The sequence below is a fragment of the Carcharodon carcharias genome, chromosome 4, assembly GCF_017639515.1.
Source record: "Carcharodon carcharias isolate sCarCar2 chromosome 4, sCarCar2.pri, whole genome shotgun sequence".
Classification (NCBI taxonomy): Eukaryota; Metazoa; Chordata; class Chondrichthyes; order Lamniformes; family Lamnidae; genus Carcharodon; species Carcharodon carcharias.
The window spans coordinates 182,122,410-182,140,939 of record NC_054470.1 but is presented as its reverse complement, the minus strand read 5'-3'; the positions used below and the strand labels follow the sequence as shown (position 1 = coordinate 182,140,939).

The 18,530-nt window shown below is 43.0% G+C and overlaps 2 long non-coding RNA genes across 2 annotated transcripts in view; one reads left to right on the top strand and one right to left on the bottom strand.

Annotated features, from left to right (window-relative positions):
* The window catches only part of LOC121277144, a 36,762-nt gene extending 24,205 nt beyond the window's left edge, over positions 1-12,557 (bottom strand). Inside the window, exon 1 of the long non-coding RNA XR_005942822.1 lies at positions 12,474-12,557. This is a non-coding gene — a long non-coding RNA (uncharacterized LOC121277144). The remainder of the gene's footprint in view (positions 1-12,473) is intronic.
* LOC121277145 lies at positions 6,461-14,286 on the top strand. The gene is made up of 2 exons (XR_005942823.1): positions 6,461-10,878; positions 12,533-14,286. It is a non-coding gene; the product is annotated as an uncharacterized LOC121277145 (long non-coding RNA).
* Positions 14,287-18,530: the final 4,244 nt, after the last annotated feature.

Sequence of the window (18,530 nt, the reverse complement as noted above, 5' to 3'; positions counted from 1 at the left end):
AACCGAGAGCGCTGGGATCAGAACATGACCACCGAACCGTTACCGACCCCATGAGGGAGGGGGAGAGAGAGAGGGTGGTGGGGGGGGGAGAGAGAGAGAGAGAAGCTGGAGGAGTTTAGTTAGTGCGCAACGCCCAGGGTTCCTTCAGGCGTTCGCCAGTGGGATATCGTGGAACCTCTGGAGAAGAGGGAAATGATTCAAAGCTTACAGCAGGAGATTGGGTACTTGACCACGGGCACCCATCTCCCAAGAAATGTGAGAGAAAGCAGGCTTCATGACTTGAGGTGTAGGAGCATCGACGGGCTGCGTCGAATGGCCTTTGCACTGTGCTGTGCATGTTGACCAGAGCGCTCTGTAAGTTCCTGGCTGCAGTGTGACAGAGGGCAGTTTTTTGTTTACAAACTATTTTGCTTTAGGAAGAGGCGTTACACGCGTTCATTGCTACTATTTATTTCTTTAAAAAAACCTGTTTTATGTGGGGTGGGGTGGGGTGCTTTTGTCCACCCAGACCAGAGCCGCATACGTCGGTTAGAGGAGACCCACCGCTCAGCTGTGAATGTGAAGCCTTCCGCCAAATGGACAGAACGGTCAGTGAATAATAACCCTCCTCATGACATGAAGGTTGAATCAACCACCGGAGATATTCAGGATTGTCTCCCGTTATATAAAAAAAAACCACCAATGGGCAATTCTGCGTAACTCCACGTAAAAATGAACAATGTCTGATCGGAAATTCAAGGATTGCATGATTCCTTTGAAATGTTTCAATGTATCATGTATTTGATAGGTACGGGGACTGGGCTTTCCAAATCAATGAACAACAGCTATCATTTCCTACATTTCAACAGGGATTACACTTCTAAAACACTTCATTGGCTGCAAAGAGTTTTGGAACTTCTGGAATCGCGAAAGGTGGTACATAAATACAAGTTATTCTCTCTTTAATTTTTTTTAAAAAAATCATTAAAGTGCGGCTGGGCTATTCCTCTCGGCGGCGAATCCAAGAAACTGCCAACATATAAGCCGAAAGAAATGCATCTCTGATGAGAAATAAGGACTGAGCAAAACACAAATTTGTTCCATTTTCTTCCACGGCACATTTTACAGTAACAAGCCGAAACCCTTGCCAAAAAGGCGCTCGGCGCTTTGGATTTTTGCAACCCCAGGGCCAGAATCGCTCCCAACATGGTTTAAGCTTCAAGCTTGAAAGATACGACGGGGTTTAATTCAGCTAAGAGCTCGCTGCAAAACAAGAGAGGCAGCCAATGCCACCAGCTCAAAAACCCAACTCTGCTCTAAACTGCCCAATGCACCCACTCATTCAATTCATGCATCCCCTTCATTACACATTTGCCAGGAAGGTTGTGGGGGTGGGGGGGGGGGGGGGGGGGCGTTATTTATTCAATGGCCCTTGCTCACTCAACTCAGACGCGCTACAACGCGTTAAGAGGGAGAAAAACAGCCCTTGTTAAGTTCGTGGTGCACGACGCTTCTGAAAGTTTTTCGGTTTGCCGTTTCACATTCCTCTGGGCTACTGTCAAATTATTCTTTTGAATTTTTTTTTGCACAAGGCAACATGCAAACACCATGATCCAGTCGGGGCTCGCGGGTGGAAGTGCACCTTATCGAGCCTATTTCAGACAGGACTTCAACCGAAGTGATTTCGATATTTGTCCATTTTTGCATCTGGCCTGGGAGATTGAACTTACGGTGCGAACCGAGGGTCGGGGGTGAGGGGTTGTAGAAGACAGACGCAATATTTATAGAACAAATTGCATTTATCCAACACATATGTCATTGCACTGAAAACTTAAGATAGATCTGTAACTGTAATACATTTCGTTCAGAACAGTAAGGGAAAGAACATAGAGAAGCGATGGAACAAAGATGAAGATGCGGAATAAATGTCAGCTATCCACTATTGTATTCCAGATACAGTGCAAAATACATACTTATTACACTTTTTGCTCATTTCATTTCCCTGCAAACACTAGATATGTTAACATAAATTCACTGGACCGGTGTGTAAATAGGAAATAAGTCGCGTATTCAGTGAGAGAGCAAAGGGAACATGGTTAATGCTTCGACGTTAATACATTCCCTCATTATGAAATTTTAAACGGGGCACATCTACTTGCGAGTTAATTAATGTTGCTATAGCAAGGCTCCAGACCTCGTTTTTTATTTATTACACGAGTTTCCCAGTCTGACAATCAAGGATTGTGTTGAAAACTGGACCGTAATTCTAGCAGGCCCCGTCGGAAAACTCCCCCATTGCTTTGACCCATGTAGATTAATTTAAGTTTGGGACTGAGTTGGAAGACTGATACTGTACGATGACTCCATTAGCCAACCACTCAATTCGTCATGTTCAGTAATGGGGCCGGTTAGGTCAGTGATAAGCAGAACGGCCCCTTAATAAACATTAAATACCCGCGTAGTTAATTTTCTTTTTAACTTTATATCACTCAGAATCCCAGGCAGTTGACCCCACTTATGCTGCTGGTTGTATTTATTACAGCCTTGGGTAATGAAGGCGCCAGCTGTCCGATAGGTGGCGGTGTAATGACAGGCCACCATCACTACTCAATGTGACAAACCTCTTCCTCAATCTCAAATCGGGTCTTTCTCAGCTTTCAAGCCTTCTCCACCTGATTCATTGACAACTTTTAAAGAACATTTTTTTTTCAAATTGTCTTCTGTCCATTTCTTATTTTTGGTCAAGTCCAACCCGTAGCATGTTTATCTTTACTCCCACATATTCCAACAAGCTTCCACTCGTCTCAATGTTTAAGCCCACCACATATTCATCTCGCAGTATTTGGGCTTGTAATGTATCGGTAGATTTTTAATAGCCCACCGTGCAGTTTTTGTTTTGTTGTTGTTGTTGAGAAACTCTCTCTCTCTCTCTCTCTCTGTGTCATTTAATTCAATTGGCCGCATCGGGATGTTGAAAAATGAAGAAGAAAGCTTTTGTTTCTATAGCGTTTTCCACAACTACCGGCCGTCCCCAGGCGTTTTGCAGCCAATAAAATATTTTTGAAGTGTAGTCTCTGTTGTAATGTAGGAAACACAGCAGCCAGTTTGCGCACAGCAAGTTCCCACAAACAAGAACGTGATTATGACCAGATATTTGTGATGTCGATTGAGGGATGAATATTGGCCAGGACACCGAGGAGTGTGTGGGGGTGGGGGGTTTAGCGGGGGAAGGGACTCCCCTGCTCTTCTTCACACAGTGCCACCGGATTTCTTATGCCCACTCCACAGGGGCATTGACATTAGGCCTTATTCCAATGATAGGACCTCCAACAGTACAACACTCCCTCAGAACGACAGTGGAGTGGACACCCTAGCATAACCTTCCAAACCAAGAGGGGGAGAGTACTCCTGACTGAGTCACGGCGGACACATAAGGGGCACTTAAATAAACTCAGACCAGGAGCACGAATGCCGAACTTAGCGGGGAGGCGGTGGCGTTGCGGTAGTTTCATTAGACTGGGGATCCAGATACCCAGCTTTGGGGACGTCGGGTTCCAACCCCACCACGGCAACTGCCCTTACGGTATCTTACACCGGTAATCCTAATGCATTTTGTAGAATCGAATGGACAAATTAAACACAGCAAGCTGCGTGAACCCCCGTTTAAGGGCATTCCCTGCACAAAGCGCATTGAACTTTTCAGGCTTGGAGGCCAACATTTAATAAGTTTTCACTAAAAGCTGTGTGGGTGGCGCACCATAACGCTATTGTACACAGCTGGACTTATTCTTCAACTAAGTAACTGGTCTGAATGAACTCTGGTTGCTGTTAGCAGGCCTGCCCGCACGGACACAATGGGCCGAATGGTCTCCCTCTCTGTCGTAAATCTAAGTTTCTAGGTAAACCGAAACGCTCAGAAACCAGTATCCAGACTGAGCACAAAGACACTTTAATAACCAGCCATGCTACCTGAATCATATTGCCTGCAAAGCAGTTAATGGGTTTCGAATATGTGAAGATATTTCTGAGAGACTGGGGATAAGGTCTCACATCTACAAGCCCGTGTATTCCACCGCCCCCCCCACCGCCCTTAACGTTTTGAAGGTGGAAGAGACAAACCTAACCTGTAATACAAGAGAGCACCTTTCCAAGGTTGATGAACTTAAATCTATCATTGTTTCCATCTTCCTTTGCTTTTTTTTTATTAATGGATCTGCTCCGTGGTAAGAAGGTGCAATTTACCAGCAGCAGATGTATCGCTGTAGAGATGCTGTCTGATGTGTCTGTGTGTGAAAGGAAAACTGTTTACATTTGACAGGAATTTACGGTCTCTGAGCAGAGACAGTGGACGGCGCCCGTGTTCTGTTAATTAACGCTTGGAATTCCAGACCACGCCAGAGCTCGGAAATCCTGCCCACTGCCCCCCCCCCCCCCCCCCACCCACCATCGAAACGCTGTGGGGATGGAGGTGGGTGGGTGGGTGGGGGGGGGGGGGGGGCAAGTCAAATAAACTTCGGAAATCAATATTTTAATTCCCTTTGCATTATGGCACGACGGATATAAGACAAAGAGTTTGCCTTACCGCTGTAGAGGTCTCACACACGTTGACTCGAGGGGAAAGCAAACTATGCGGAGAGAGAGAGAGCAACGCGAGGACGACCGATAGGAGCAAACTGGAATTTGCTCATTCATTGTAGATTGCATTTCTTTGGATTTACTGATGTTGCGGCGATGCTTACGAGATTCTGTGTTACTGTAAAACACTCACTCAATAAATGACTAAAGTTAAACTGGGCACTACCTTGTGCACTGATCAATGCTTCAACAGACACGGAACCCCGCATCTAAATAGACACTCCACCTGTGTGGAAACCAACAGCCCCACTGTTTTGCTAACGAAGCACACTTGACAATTTTAAGAAGTAGGTTGACCACAGACACTGAAAACAATATGCGTGGGGTTTGAGGGTTTGTATGATTAAGAAGGGAACACGCCCAGTTCCTCTTCGAAATAACTGCCATTATCGTAGGATCTTACAGCACAGAAGAAGGTCATTCGGCCCATCGGGTCTGTGCCGGCTCTTTGAAAGAAGTATCCAGTTTGTCACTCTTTCCCCTTAGTCCAGCAAATGCGGCCTTTGGCAGTGTTTATCCAATCCCCCTTTGAAAGTTGCGATTGAATCTGTTTCCAGCCGTCCTTACGCGCTTGCCTTTTTTGTGGGCGTATAAATCTGCTAGATCTTGCATGTCAGGGTTAGCCCGCTGTTTTAAGCCGGATGGGATGCTGGAGGTTGACTGATGGTCACCATCGCACGTCCTCGATTTTGATAGGGACAATCCTGGGTCTGAGAGACTCTGGCATGTGGCATATTTGTAACTTGTTCTAAGGTTCTATTTCCCTTCTTTAAAAAAAATGTTTTAGCTTAAACGCAAGAAGCGATAGCACATAGCTCCAGAACATGGTTCTATGGGAATTACTTGGGAATTAGCTGTCCTCGCTCCATTTACGCAAACGTGTTTGGATCATGCAGCCCATACCCTAGTATGATAAGACTTCTTAAATAAGGAGTTACAAACCGTTATCTCAGGCATAACAGTGGAACTACTTTATTAAATAATTGATGAGCTTGGGGGAATTGAAAACCGAAAAATATATTAATGATATTTAAAGATGCAAGTCGTTGTGTTATTGGGCTACGTGTAATCTCGTTATGCAGCTATAGTTTATGACAACGGTCTTCTATATGAAAAATGTATAACACAAACCCCAAATCTCCCTTTTATTCTGGAATGTGTTCTCCACACGGTTACAAGCCTCACTTTCAAACGGTCGCCTGTCAGTGTTTATTTTATAGAAACTGGCTACCTTGTTTGATCGCTGCTTTCGAAAAGGCGGGTGGGGTTATGGCAGAAATTCTTGCACTTGAATGTGGGATCAGACGCAGTGGACATGATTCTATGAGTCGCGTTCCTTTGAGAGCGGGACTCAAAAGAACAATTACTTCAACCGAGCAATCCCCCCTGATCCAGGTCTGAAAAGAACAAACTGCCTTGCATCATGTACAGTCAAAGGGTGAAAATCGCGGGTTTTAGGTTAATTGTCCAGTAGAGGGGCTGGGATTTATAAGGGTCGCGCTGGTATTGTTTTTTGCAATCATGGCAGGCGTATTTGCAATCGAGAGAGCCGCAGTGCTTGTTTGATGTTATTAACGAGTATTGCGTCAAAGGTGTATGATTATATCAGCAGGTTAGGAAATTGAACGGGCTGACTCTCGGGGTTCGGCCGTTTCTGATGTTTACTGTAACAGCCACGTGAACTGATGTGTAAACAGCGCAGTGAGATTTACAATATGACCACATCTATTTACTTTATAGAAGTTGGTTGTATATAGATCTCTTTGTACACGTTCTCTGTTGATCAGCCACTTTCCGCTTTCTATATACACAGCAAAAGACGGGTCTCATCAAAAGCCAGTTTTTTTATATATATAGCTGCACAGTCCCAAGCTGCTAAAACACTCCTCACTTTCACTCTCGCCTCACAGGACGAATGCTCCAAACACATTACTTAGAGGCAAGGCCTGTGATCTCAGAATAACCGTGCCCCGTTTCTCGTATTGGTCACTGACAAAACGGGGTGTCACCCCCCTCCCCTCCACCCCGGTCCCTTTCTACAGTGGCGGAGGAGTTCGCTCGCCTTTGTACGAAATTACGATTTTTCCGCTTTTTTTTTTCTTGCTTCTAGATTGAATTACGGAATGAATAAAGGCAGGAGCTCTGAACTGAGCGGTTTTTATCTGTAGTTTATAGTAATTTTGATTTCAGTATAATCTGAATGAAAGCATCGTACGGCTGGGCCAATAATCCGTACAACTGGACCCAACTCTGTGACTCTGACTCTGCCATCACCCACAGTCTCAATAAATTCAGTATGACCTAGTTTTTACTTGAAAATTCAGTCTTAAATGTATTGCACATTTTTGACTTCAATTTGCAAACAGTTTTCCGGGAACTTGAATATTATTTTCACGATGTGGAGGATGCTCGGAATATAACCGACTATGCTCCGTTTCCTGCTGCGGGTGGAGTTTTCAACATAATCCGATTGTTTCAAAAAGCGATTAAAACGCAGCCAAAGTCCCGTGTTGAAGATCTGAAGGTTCACGCATTTTGAATTCGGTACCTTATTTAATGAATCGCTGAAAAAAAACCATCGTTACAAATTGGGAGAAAGTGGCATTTACATATCACCCTTATCATATCTGTCTCCAAATGTATCACAAACAAAGTTCAGTGTTTGCTGTGTGGTTGAACAGCGCCAAACTTGGTGCTGATTTTAATCATGTTTTTTGGTTCATATGTCCGCAGCCGAGTGCACACTTGAGGCGCAGAGGACACTGACTAGGTGATATGAGCACAGGTTATCCTACTAAATGTTATCGCTCTATAACCTTAACCTTGCTTAACCCTTCAATGTCGCCTTTAGACTTCACACCATTTACTCCTAAATCTTAATCCTCGCACAATCTCTTTAACATTCACCTCACTAACCCGAAGCGACACCATGGGCGGGTTCAGCCCAGCCTCCACGCTGCAGTGTGTCAGTCTGCGAATTATAATTACCTCAGGAGATATTTCTCAAGTGTTTCAAATGTCATTCTGCAAATGTCAGTTTCCTTTCAAATATTTCGTAGCTGTTCTTTATATCAGAACAAACTCTCTTGGCTGCAGGTGGAAAATATACTTTGTTATACACGCCAGCTACATTAATTCAGATATGAACGTGCTCTTGGTAACTAAAATTACATTTATTGATGTGCTTACGTCCCTAACTCTGTATAGATGCATTTATTTACGTCTGGCAATCTGTATGCACCAAGGTCTGAATTTATGCAGTTCTATATTTAACCATAGGCATTGTTCATTGTGCATTCATTTAACTAATCCAAACAAAATACAAGTACAGTAAGAAAAAAGCTATACTGGAGTGTAGTGATTTTTCGATACCAGTTTCTGCCTCTTAAGTGCCATACGTTGCAAGCATGTGATAATTGGGATTGCTATTTCTTAGATCAAAGGTTGGTATAAACGCCATGCTTGGATTAAGAATTCTATTGGACGAGGTTGATCTTCAGAAATATTTTAGCGCTGCACTGCGTTTATACATGTGTATATTCAGCTGTGTGTGAGTATACTGCGGTGTGCTTTTCGGGGCATGTGTATCTATCTATTTACGTGCACAAATACCATCGTCTGACTCTCTGCCTCCATGCGCATTGATATGTAAACGTATATACAGAGATACTGTGCCGTGTCAAATCACAACCCCACATGATAACGATGTTTACTGGACACCCATTAATAGCATTAAGAGGTTGATGTCAGTTACTAGCATGGCTTAGTTATCAAATATATCACTCAAGACTTTTTAATGTTGAAAGTGATTAGCAAGTGAATTCGTACAGCCAAGCAAAAGAATCTTACAATAATGACAAAACAAAGCGGATATACTGGCGATATCTGCGTGTGCTGTGAGACTCCGCACTGGAATAGGAAATTTGTTTCGGTTAGCAGTTGTTATTGTTTTAACTATTTAAGTCGTTAACGTTTAGACTGCTTTCTGCACTCCACTTTTAACTTTGCGTCCCAGCATTGCTCTTTATTTTTTTTTCAAGTCGGGTTTGACCCGCTTGTCCATTTAATTGTGAAATGAGCACACTCACAGCAACACATAACCTGCATTTACCACTAGATGCCCTTAGTTCCTGTTGCAGATGGCACGAAGTGTAAGCTTTCCCTAATACCTGATGCCAGTGGAGCTGCTTAGCTCCAATATTGCCTTTAATCAGTTCTTTTTTCGTGAATAGACTATTGGTGTCTGTAATTGAAATCCTCCAAAGCCCAAACTGCCTTAAGTAATAATAAGGCGTTTCTGTTAGGGAAGGAAACCAGTTTTGTTGTTGCACCAGTCTTTATTAAAGATGAAAAGTTACATAACTAATGATTTAAAAGAAAACATTGCTTGGTGCAAAATGTTCTGCTGTACTGCTAAATTAGTTGGCCGTTAGACAGTACAGCATAGTCAAAAAATATGTATTATGTTTAATATTTTCAAGGTCCAATCTCAAAAAGACACGGTCCTGTTTTTACTGCCAAGATGACAGTTGAAGCGACCAAATTGCAAAATACAACAGACAGGCGGGACTTCGGACACTTTAGTCGGAGTGGTAAGAGTGCTTTTGTTTTCTTCAGTCATTTTGTTTTATCTTATCACTTGTTTTTTAGTTCTAGTTTCAACTCTGTATTCTTGCAATTGCTTCGATTTCTCCCCCCCCCCCACCCCCAATAACCCTCTGAGGGCATCAGTAATGTTAACCCCACAACGAACAACTGATTAATGTTAAAAAAAACATTCCGCCCTCCCCAAAATAACCTCTCAGCCCACCGGAGAAAACGGGGGCGGATGGGGGAGTGGGGTGGAAGCTTCTCGTTAACGGAATTGCAAGATAAAGAGGCGGTTTCAAGAGTGTTAAACTGCACTTGCTCGGGTAGCCGCCACGATTTCCCACAAAGACTCTCTGGCTTTAATCCTGACTGATTTCGCCATCTGTCTAACTTCCATGAGGAATAAGCTGTCTGATGTTTGATAATCATCATAGTCGATTGAAACCACCGCGATCTCACGTCCCTATGTCGGACAAATAAAGATAAAGTATTCAATATATCATTAGGCATGCTAACAATTATTGGTGTCTAGAGTTTTTCCGAATGGAATGATAGAAAATGGACTTAAATGACCGAGGGGTCATTGAGTGTCAGTCCTGAACGTTTAGTAAAACCAACAGAACTATTAGGGAACTAATAGAATTGACCATCCTGCCCAGTAAATGAGGCCCAAATATTAACCCCTTTAAAATGTACTGAAAACCATGGAGGCCCACGTTTGAAATGAGCCCCATAAGCCATTTTCTGGACGTGCCTGTCCCGTCAAAGCCACAAACAAGTCCCTATGTCGGAGTTCCAATCGTCATAGCCCACACCCACTGACTATTGTACAGACCATGCAATGGTATTTTCACTGTTCAAACTAACTCCGAGGTCTGCAACGGATAGAACCTGCAGCTTCCCAGCAGGAAGACAAGAAAAAACACCATTGATAAATAAATACATTGGGAGAAATAGAATCGCCAGCCCTTCGGCCAAACCACCCACCCACCCCGCCGGGTGAACAAATCCGACCCAATTATTTCAATTAGAAATAGCCGTGTCTCCATTTCTTTTAACGTTCTTTGCTCCGATTCCATTGGATTTAACAAGAGACGCAAATTAGGGACGCGGCGCACACCCGTTGGGATATCTGGGAAAACAGCCATGGAAATTCCGGACTGAAGGGAGAAAAAAGGCGGTTCATTTAGAGCGAGTTTGTGGATTATATAAGATAAAATCTGGTCAATGCCAAGTGTAAATTAGAAACCGTGCGGAACAATACAATCGAACCAAAACGCGTTGACGGGCGGATCACAAAATATGAAGGGGTTTTAAAGCCTTTACATTTAGACAAAATTGACGTCTGCAGGCTATTTATATGATTGTCTTTTTCTGCGTTTAGACATTTTCAAACGTTACTTCCAATATTACACTTCCATAACGCCCATCTTTAACTATTTATGACCTATTATGAAGCAATAATAACGCACTTCCTATCATGATCCTGTGACGGTGCAAGCGTGGAATAGAATGGTCAAAAGCTAATTATCGCTCCTTACACGACGAAAGCAATTCCGTTCGATTTTTTTTTGCCGTACGGAGAATCGGTGCTTGCCCCACATCCGAGTGCTTCAAGCTGCACTTGCTATCGAAAATATTACTGAATGAATTCCGTGGCTTGCTGTCGAAAAGGTTGGTGACACAGTTTTAAAACAAAACTCCTATATATTTTCTCTCGCCATGAAATATGTTTCTGTGCTTCCTTCTTTTCAAGGGGTTTCAAGTGGTGTTCGATGCGCTGCTCCACTTTTCTTGTCAAAATGTTTACTATTTAATTATTGCCAAAAAAAAATCCACAAACACTGAATCTGGCTCCGTGAGCTAAAAACAGACAAACTGCAGAATCACTGGCAGTGACACCCAGGCTTCGACCACTTGGGAGGTCTTCGCGGTACCGCACTACTGAAAGGGTCTTTATACTTATATATATATATATCTCACAGGCCTGGTTCCTTATCGTGCTCTCTGAAGAGACCAAAGGGGGAGAAAAAGATGTCCTAAAAGATTGTATTTGGTGCTGGAGTCGACAACGAATCTATCTGTTTTACAGTGTATGTTGAAAATACTATCTGTAGGAAGAAGTTGAAATTTCGATTTTTTTTAAAAAAAGAGGGATCTTTTCCGCCAGTTCAGTTTCTTGGGGCCCATTCGGAAAATTCGTGCCTTGTTTTGCGGTTTCGTGAACTCTTGTTTTCCAATCACACCCGTCTCGATACAATGAAAAATTGGCGCGCGGATTATTGGACTCTCCGAAAAATCGAACGAAATTTCGACCCACCAAGAGAAAGGAAACTCTTCTCTCTCTGCATGTTACCAATCCCTCCACAAAGTGATACAAATCATTATTTCCAAGTTTTTTTTAAAAAAACCTCCCTGCAAAATGTTTCAAGTTCCAGGCAAGTTACCTGCCAAATTGGGAAGTTATTTTTTTAATTGAGATTCGTTAAGGGTGACCTGGTCCACTGCAGTTGAGTCCTGCCTTGTGTCAGTTTCCCACAACACCGACTGGCAGTCCTTGCTTTTGGGGCGGAGGTTGGGGGGGGGGGGGGGGTGGTTACAGAGAGAGAAAAAGACATTGCCAAGTGTAGGTGCCCTATTTTAGGCAAGTGAAAAGTGTTGGATGAATCTTGAACAGCTCGCCCTCTGAGACTCTTCCTTTTTCGATTGCTCCAGTTGCAAACATTTTACTTTCAGTCTCAACGGGCCATTGTTTTCGATCCATCCAAAGACGATTTTTAACAACATAGATGAAATTACGCTTTCTTAAGTTAATCGCTGCCGTTTTGCAAATGCATGTATTATTTTTGCACACACACAAACACACATGGCATACATATGGCACATACACTGCATATTTATATACAGTATATTGTACACAAACGCAATTATACAAATATTAGCTAAAATTCCTGAAAAGCTCTGTGCAATAGGAAAGTGGTTGATTTCAAGGAATCACATTGTTTGATATTGGCTCTGATATGAGGAGGTTTCACGATTCATATGCACACACGGAAATACGACCCCAGAAATGTCAGATCCATCCCAAACTGGTTCCCGGTCAAGCCGGTGACTCTTAGCAAATCAGAAAACGTCAAGGGCAACAAACGGTACCAGAATCTCAAAGTGCAAAGAGTACTAACCACCCTCCTCACCAACGCATACTCACACACGTGTACATACAGACACGCAGAAACACAACTGTGCTATTTTGCCGACTGCCGACTTACCTCTGAAATAACAACTAACGAATGATCTTTAGGTCAAATTAATCAGAGTCTCATTTCAGAAACATGAAAGGAAGAATCGAATTGTTTTTTTTACTGACCACTTGGAAACAAAATATCAGGAAGGAGTCGTTCACCGCTCCCGGGATAAACGTAGAGCTTGGTATGGTCACACGGAGGGTTTGGATATAACATTCTATCTCTGGTGGTTCCAGACTGGCCTGTCCTGCCGAGGTGGGAACGGATGAGAGCGGGCCCTGTGGACAGTGCGGAAACCCAATCTCACATACAGTAGCGCCAAGGCTTCAGCTCCATCTGGGATCTGTCACACTGACAGCGCCATAGGTCAGAGAGAGAGAGAGAGAGAGAGACTCTCCAAAAACACACCACAGCATCTCCCGAAATATCAGACCATGCACCCACTTTGGCAGCGTCCAACACCACTCACTCTCCTGTAGCTTCACCTTCAACGGCCCATCAGAAGTTAACAAGGAGACGAACCTTCGGCTATCCCCATATGGACACATTAGTTTTTCATTTGCCCCGGCCATTGACAGCAGTTTTAATTATCATATATCGAACACACCTTGATGGAAAACAAGCATTGGGTGTATTTTTTAAATGTTAAAATGTAACCAAACATGGGCAATACAACACTAATCCAAATGGCACCCAAATGTTATTGTGGATTGTGCAGTGCCAAATTTGTGTTTTCCAACTCCTAATGGCCTTGTTCCTACCAATAGCTCTCTTCACAGATATAAAAAGTCCCATTGTTAACTCATCAAATGTGTATTGACCTGGTGCCTCAGTATATATGCACTGAGTGTATATAGTGTATATATACACAATATAATACATATCTATATACACAGTATATATAGTATATAGATTTTTCAGACTCACTAGTTTTCTCTTAGAAATAGCTCTATATATAAAACACTTAAATTTCCATTTTAACTCATTAAATGTCTACAGATATGGAGTCTCAAATGTGTGTAGATGGTTAAAGAAAGAAAATAAAAATATAGGCACAATGTAGATGTGTAGACATTGAATGAGTTAAGAATAGAAATTACTTCAAATCACTTCATAAGAACACCCTCGCAGGCATTTTGTTCACATGTACACTCCACTCCATATATTGTGCAGACCCACTGTGGGCACATTCCTGGCAATGTCCTGATATATGGAAGTCGTTATCTGACCCCAGGTTTGCTCCTCGCATACTTAGTGCCGGCACAGTCAATTTTGTTTATATCTGAGCCCGGTTATGATGAGCAATTGTTTCAGCAGCCTCCAACTCAGTGTCGACAAACAAGAAATCCAACTGCAATTTTGGATAATGTACAGTTAGAATTTCATTTTCCCTGTTACACTTCATTTCCCTAACTGCTTTGACCGAATTACACAGAGTTTAGAGAAGATTACGCAAGGATGTAATTAACAACGTGAATGTCGAGAGAAGTGTGATTAACGTTGACTTTTGTATTTTTTGGATGATCTGTAATTATCATCATTACCACCATTCAATGTTTTACCTGTGAGACGAAGACTAGGTGGTCAGTAGTATTATTATATCATGAATATACTCTTCCACAAAGGCTCCTTTACTATGAGATTATTAATGAATCCTGTCTCAACACAGAATACTATTGTTATCTAGTTGCTTTCTCAACCTATTAGAGTCGTTATTGAGTTGGTCAGACAAATTAGCGTCCGTAAACTTTACCTCGATTTTTTAAACCTTTAAGAAAGTTGTGTTTAATAATCTGTCAGACTAAGAGTCATAATTAAAAACCATTCTAACTGCAAAGCAGCAAAAATCCATTCATTTCTTTTTAAAAAAGAATATTTACTATAAGAACCGGATTGCAGTCCCTTTTATAATTAGAATGCAAATTGCTGGAGGCTCCCGAAATCTATTTTAGGGAGAGTACCTCATTCGTCACAATTAACCAGTCCCTATTGCTCATAATTTTAGGAAGTCATTCAAAAAGCAAGAAAGGCCAAGAGGCCACCAGCACTGGAAGTTGGGCACCTTAACAAAGGGACCTCCAAATGCAGAACGCTGCTTCTTCTGTGGACACTGGGTAGAGGGGTTTTCTTCCTCTCTTAAAACGTGCCATTTTGTTTTACTTTTGTGTGAAGTTAAAAACACACTTTTAATTTCGAGATACAGTGTAGCTAGTGTGCGTTCGCCTGTTATCGCACTGTGACAATATATCACAATAGTCACTCCTTCGACACTGATCGACTCGTTCTTGTTGTTTTAATATAAAGTGGTAGCTCTGGGCGTACGTTGCTCGAACGGACTATTTCTGAAGCTGAGGTTACCTACCAAGGCACCGAATGAAGTTTGGTCAACGAGAACCAGATCGTGCACACCGGGCCGTCCACCTTTCACTTATGCCTCCTATAAAACCGTCGGTGTTTCCCAGGCCTACCCTGGAGAGCAGAATGCTCCAGGACACTTATGAATCAACTCTCAGCTCCCCTGGATTCCAGGCTGTTTAGCTCACCCAAGAACTGCTTCACAGAAAAATGTTGCTTAAAAAAATAATTTGTAGCGCCTAGTCTATATAGAATATGTGTAAACATGCATTTTTTGCAGACATATAGTCCCCAAATTATGAATATGCACGCATGTTTGTTAAATCAGACAATACGCCTCACAAACACGCACACTACACACACAAAGTTACAAACACTCAACTATATGCCTAAATATATACAATAGCCCCTGTACACACTTGGTACACACACACACACACACTCGCTTTCTCACGCACGTATTCTTTCTCGCATACAAACTCTCCGCAGTTGCATTTAAAGATGCCTAGAAAGGGCATTAGCAGCCTCTGCACTCCTAGTTACGGCATGGAAACAAATGTAGCCCCTCCGAATGGGGCATTCGTACATCTCGGAAACACACACACACATACACACACATTTTCACCGGCATCCGCATTCCGTATTTTGAAATCTAATGCCTCCAACTGGAAGGAGTTGGGATGATTACACCCAATTCGAGAACAGGATGGCTCCTGGCCGTCTGATCTGACGTCAACCTGTCTATAGGCGAGTTTGGAAAGATAGAGAATGCAACCGAGGGGGAGGCCTGAGCCCAGTAATCACTCCCAGATGTCTGTAATACCAGAAATAAGGACTTGTATGGTGTCGCAAGATCAAACTTTAAGCCAAGGATATAAAATACGACGAACAAAGTCGCAACAAAAAAAAGTGCCGAGAGGAACAAATTATACTGTTTTCCGTGAGGCTGTATAGAAAAGGTTGCAGGACAGTCATATCTGGTAATCTTGCTTGACCGTTGTCATGAGGCGCACTTTGACATCTTTGTAATCTTAGTTTATGAAGCGAGGCTGAAGCATAATTGGAGGTAAATGCATTCCGAACACACAAGCTTTGAGAGAACTTCCCTATCCTATCCGATTCGGGGTTAAAGCAGAGGCTTGGTTGCTACGTTTCACATCGAAGCTTAGAGGCAACGCGACCCTCTTAAATCACATTCGTGCATTTGCATTTTGCGATGTTTTGCGTGGAGACGAGGAGAAAGAGCCACCTGTTTGGTCAGGTCAACTTTATTTCTTCGCTTCTTCGACTGGCATCAACCCAAAGGTCGTCTCAAGGTCAAGGATTATCTGCCCCTTCAATCGGAGGGGAATGGCCCAGGAGTCTATCTTTGACGCCATCTTGACACTGATAACAAATTATCAGCAATTATCTGGTTATTGGAGACATTGGGATCTGCTAATATCATGTAAAAGCTAATCAGTCGCTTTGCCTTCAGGGATGTGCGTGTCGGGGGTGGGGGGAGTCTGTGGACGTCCGGGAGAGAGAGAGACAAAACAAGATACAGGAGGCAGAGATAGGAGGCTATTGATACTGGAATTGGATTCAAGATGATGCATCTTTATCGGGTGGAAGCTGCAAGTGGCTTTTATATTTTTAAACTCGCCCACTATTTCAGCGGACTGGGGCCAATTCAGGAAAGCGAACTGAGCATTTCATTATTAAAGTGGTTTATTTATTACCGAGGGGTGGGTTAATATTCACTGCTGAACGTGGCGCGTGTGATTAATTGTGAATACTACCTTATAGTCAATCACGTAGGTTATCTATGCAAACATTCTGTGCATAAATGTCAATTATAATTACTTTTCAATGTCCTAGCCATTTGGAAGATGGAATCTGCCTTTATCTTTTTAAACAGCAAGATATTTTAGCGTGCAGCAAGTACGGTTGTTTATATACATTAAGTCGGACAATGTAACACATTGTCACACTGCGGTACCCGGGCGAGATTCAGCTTTCTTTGATACAGGGGAGCAGTTACTGTTTACAGGTTGGCTAATCCAGACTTCCTCCGCGCGAAAAGAACCTTTTTTTAAAATATTAGGCCGTGTTTCAAAACGCAGATTATGGCCTCACCGATTGTCGCAGTTATGATTTAAAACAACAATTAACGTCTCTACACACAAGTCCATTCATTTACCGCGGTGCATATTCCGCCCAACCTGATTTTGGCCGAACACAGGCAGGCGCAAATTGAGGCGTGAATCGCCTCAGATGCACAATTGTGCGCCTCTTTCTCTTTATAGCATGCAGGTCGTTCTCGCACTCCTTTCTGCCCCGAAGTACTGTCGATATATTGGTTAGGTAGGGCCATTGCGTCAATTTTGTGGGCCTGTGGTTGATACATTAACCCGCACAGAACGATTGCAAACTTCAACTCGAGCTTTCTTAAATGCGGCAGTTCATAATGCATTGACTGAATGAATCCATTTCAATCACAGCGACCTTTGAGGACATATTTACAGAAACTGGGAAGCAGCAAAGGGGCGATTTGAGGAAGGCGAAAAACTCCCAGAAGCAGGACGCGGATCCCCAAATATATATTTTTAAAACTTTAAATATATTTTAAACTGACAACTCAGTCATTCATAATAATTCGAAAGGGAACAATTCCTGCTTAACATTAAGACGCAGCATTCAACAACAAGAGCCAACATCAAATTCTTCAATGATAACGCCTTGGGAAAGTAAAGCTGTTGATGTTTGATAAGGGCGATCTAGCAGGACTATTTTGAACCATCTACACTTTCTTGGTCAAATCAAACAACCAATTCTCTCGCTAATGCTGGTTTGCGTGCTTGTCAACTCTTAACAGCTGCATCCAGTTGTGCGGGTTGGGGTTTTAAGCTGATGATGGGAGATGCGGAGATGGCCGAGTGGGTTGAGGGACAGAGATACTGTATTAAATGACGAGTTGCAATAATAATAATAATAATAATAATAAACAATCTGGATGTGAACTTGAAAGCCCCGCGAGTCGTTCGGCCGACTAACTCTTCGGGTGGTCGGGGGAGGAAACCCCAGGGTGAAATGGGGAGGGGGATGGAGAATGCGGAGAGCCACATCCACTCGAGGAGTTGTTATCGGCAACGCCAAACCCAGGGTCCTTGTCACTGACATTTCCGTTAGCCCAGCCCTGCACTTCTAACGTCAAACCGGGCATTCGCTTCGGCTCCGGCTTGTCTCGGCCCCAAATGCTTTATCCCTGCCCAGCACTGGTTTAAAGAAGGCAGCCTCCCCATTAAACAAGGAGCTGGTAATTATTAGTACAGATATTCCCGCTCTCGCTGGATGTGTGACGTTATGAATCAGCCCCTCCACCTAGCTTTCGACCCAGGAGCCTACTTCCTCCCTTCTCTCCTGAAGAATATATATTTGTACCTTTTTCCAAAATATAGTAGCTACACGGGCCATCAGGGGATGACAATTGTTTATTTGTTCTGAGGTTTAATCATAATGTGTCTGCCTAGTGGCACCCAGGAACACCAGATCCTGTTTAAAAAGGGATTCATCAAATAAACATGCGGTGTACAGTGCAACCCCTCATCTCCCACTGCTTCGTACAGTATCTAGTTTTCAAGCCAAACAGCATGACATTTTGTTCCTGCTGCAAACCCCCAAGAAAATGGGGGAAGTGGGCACCTTTGTTCATGAATTGCACAGCGCGATTGGAGATTTCCTCAC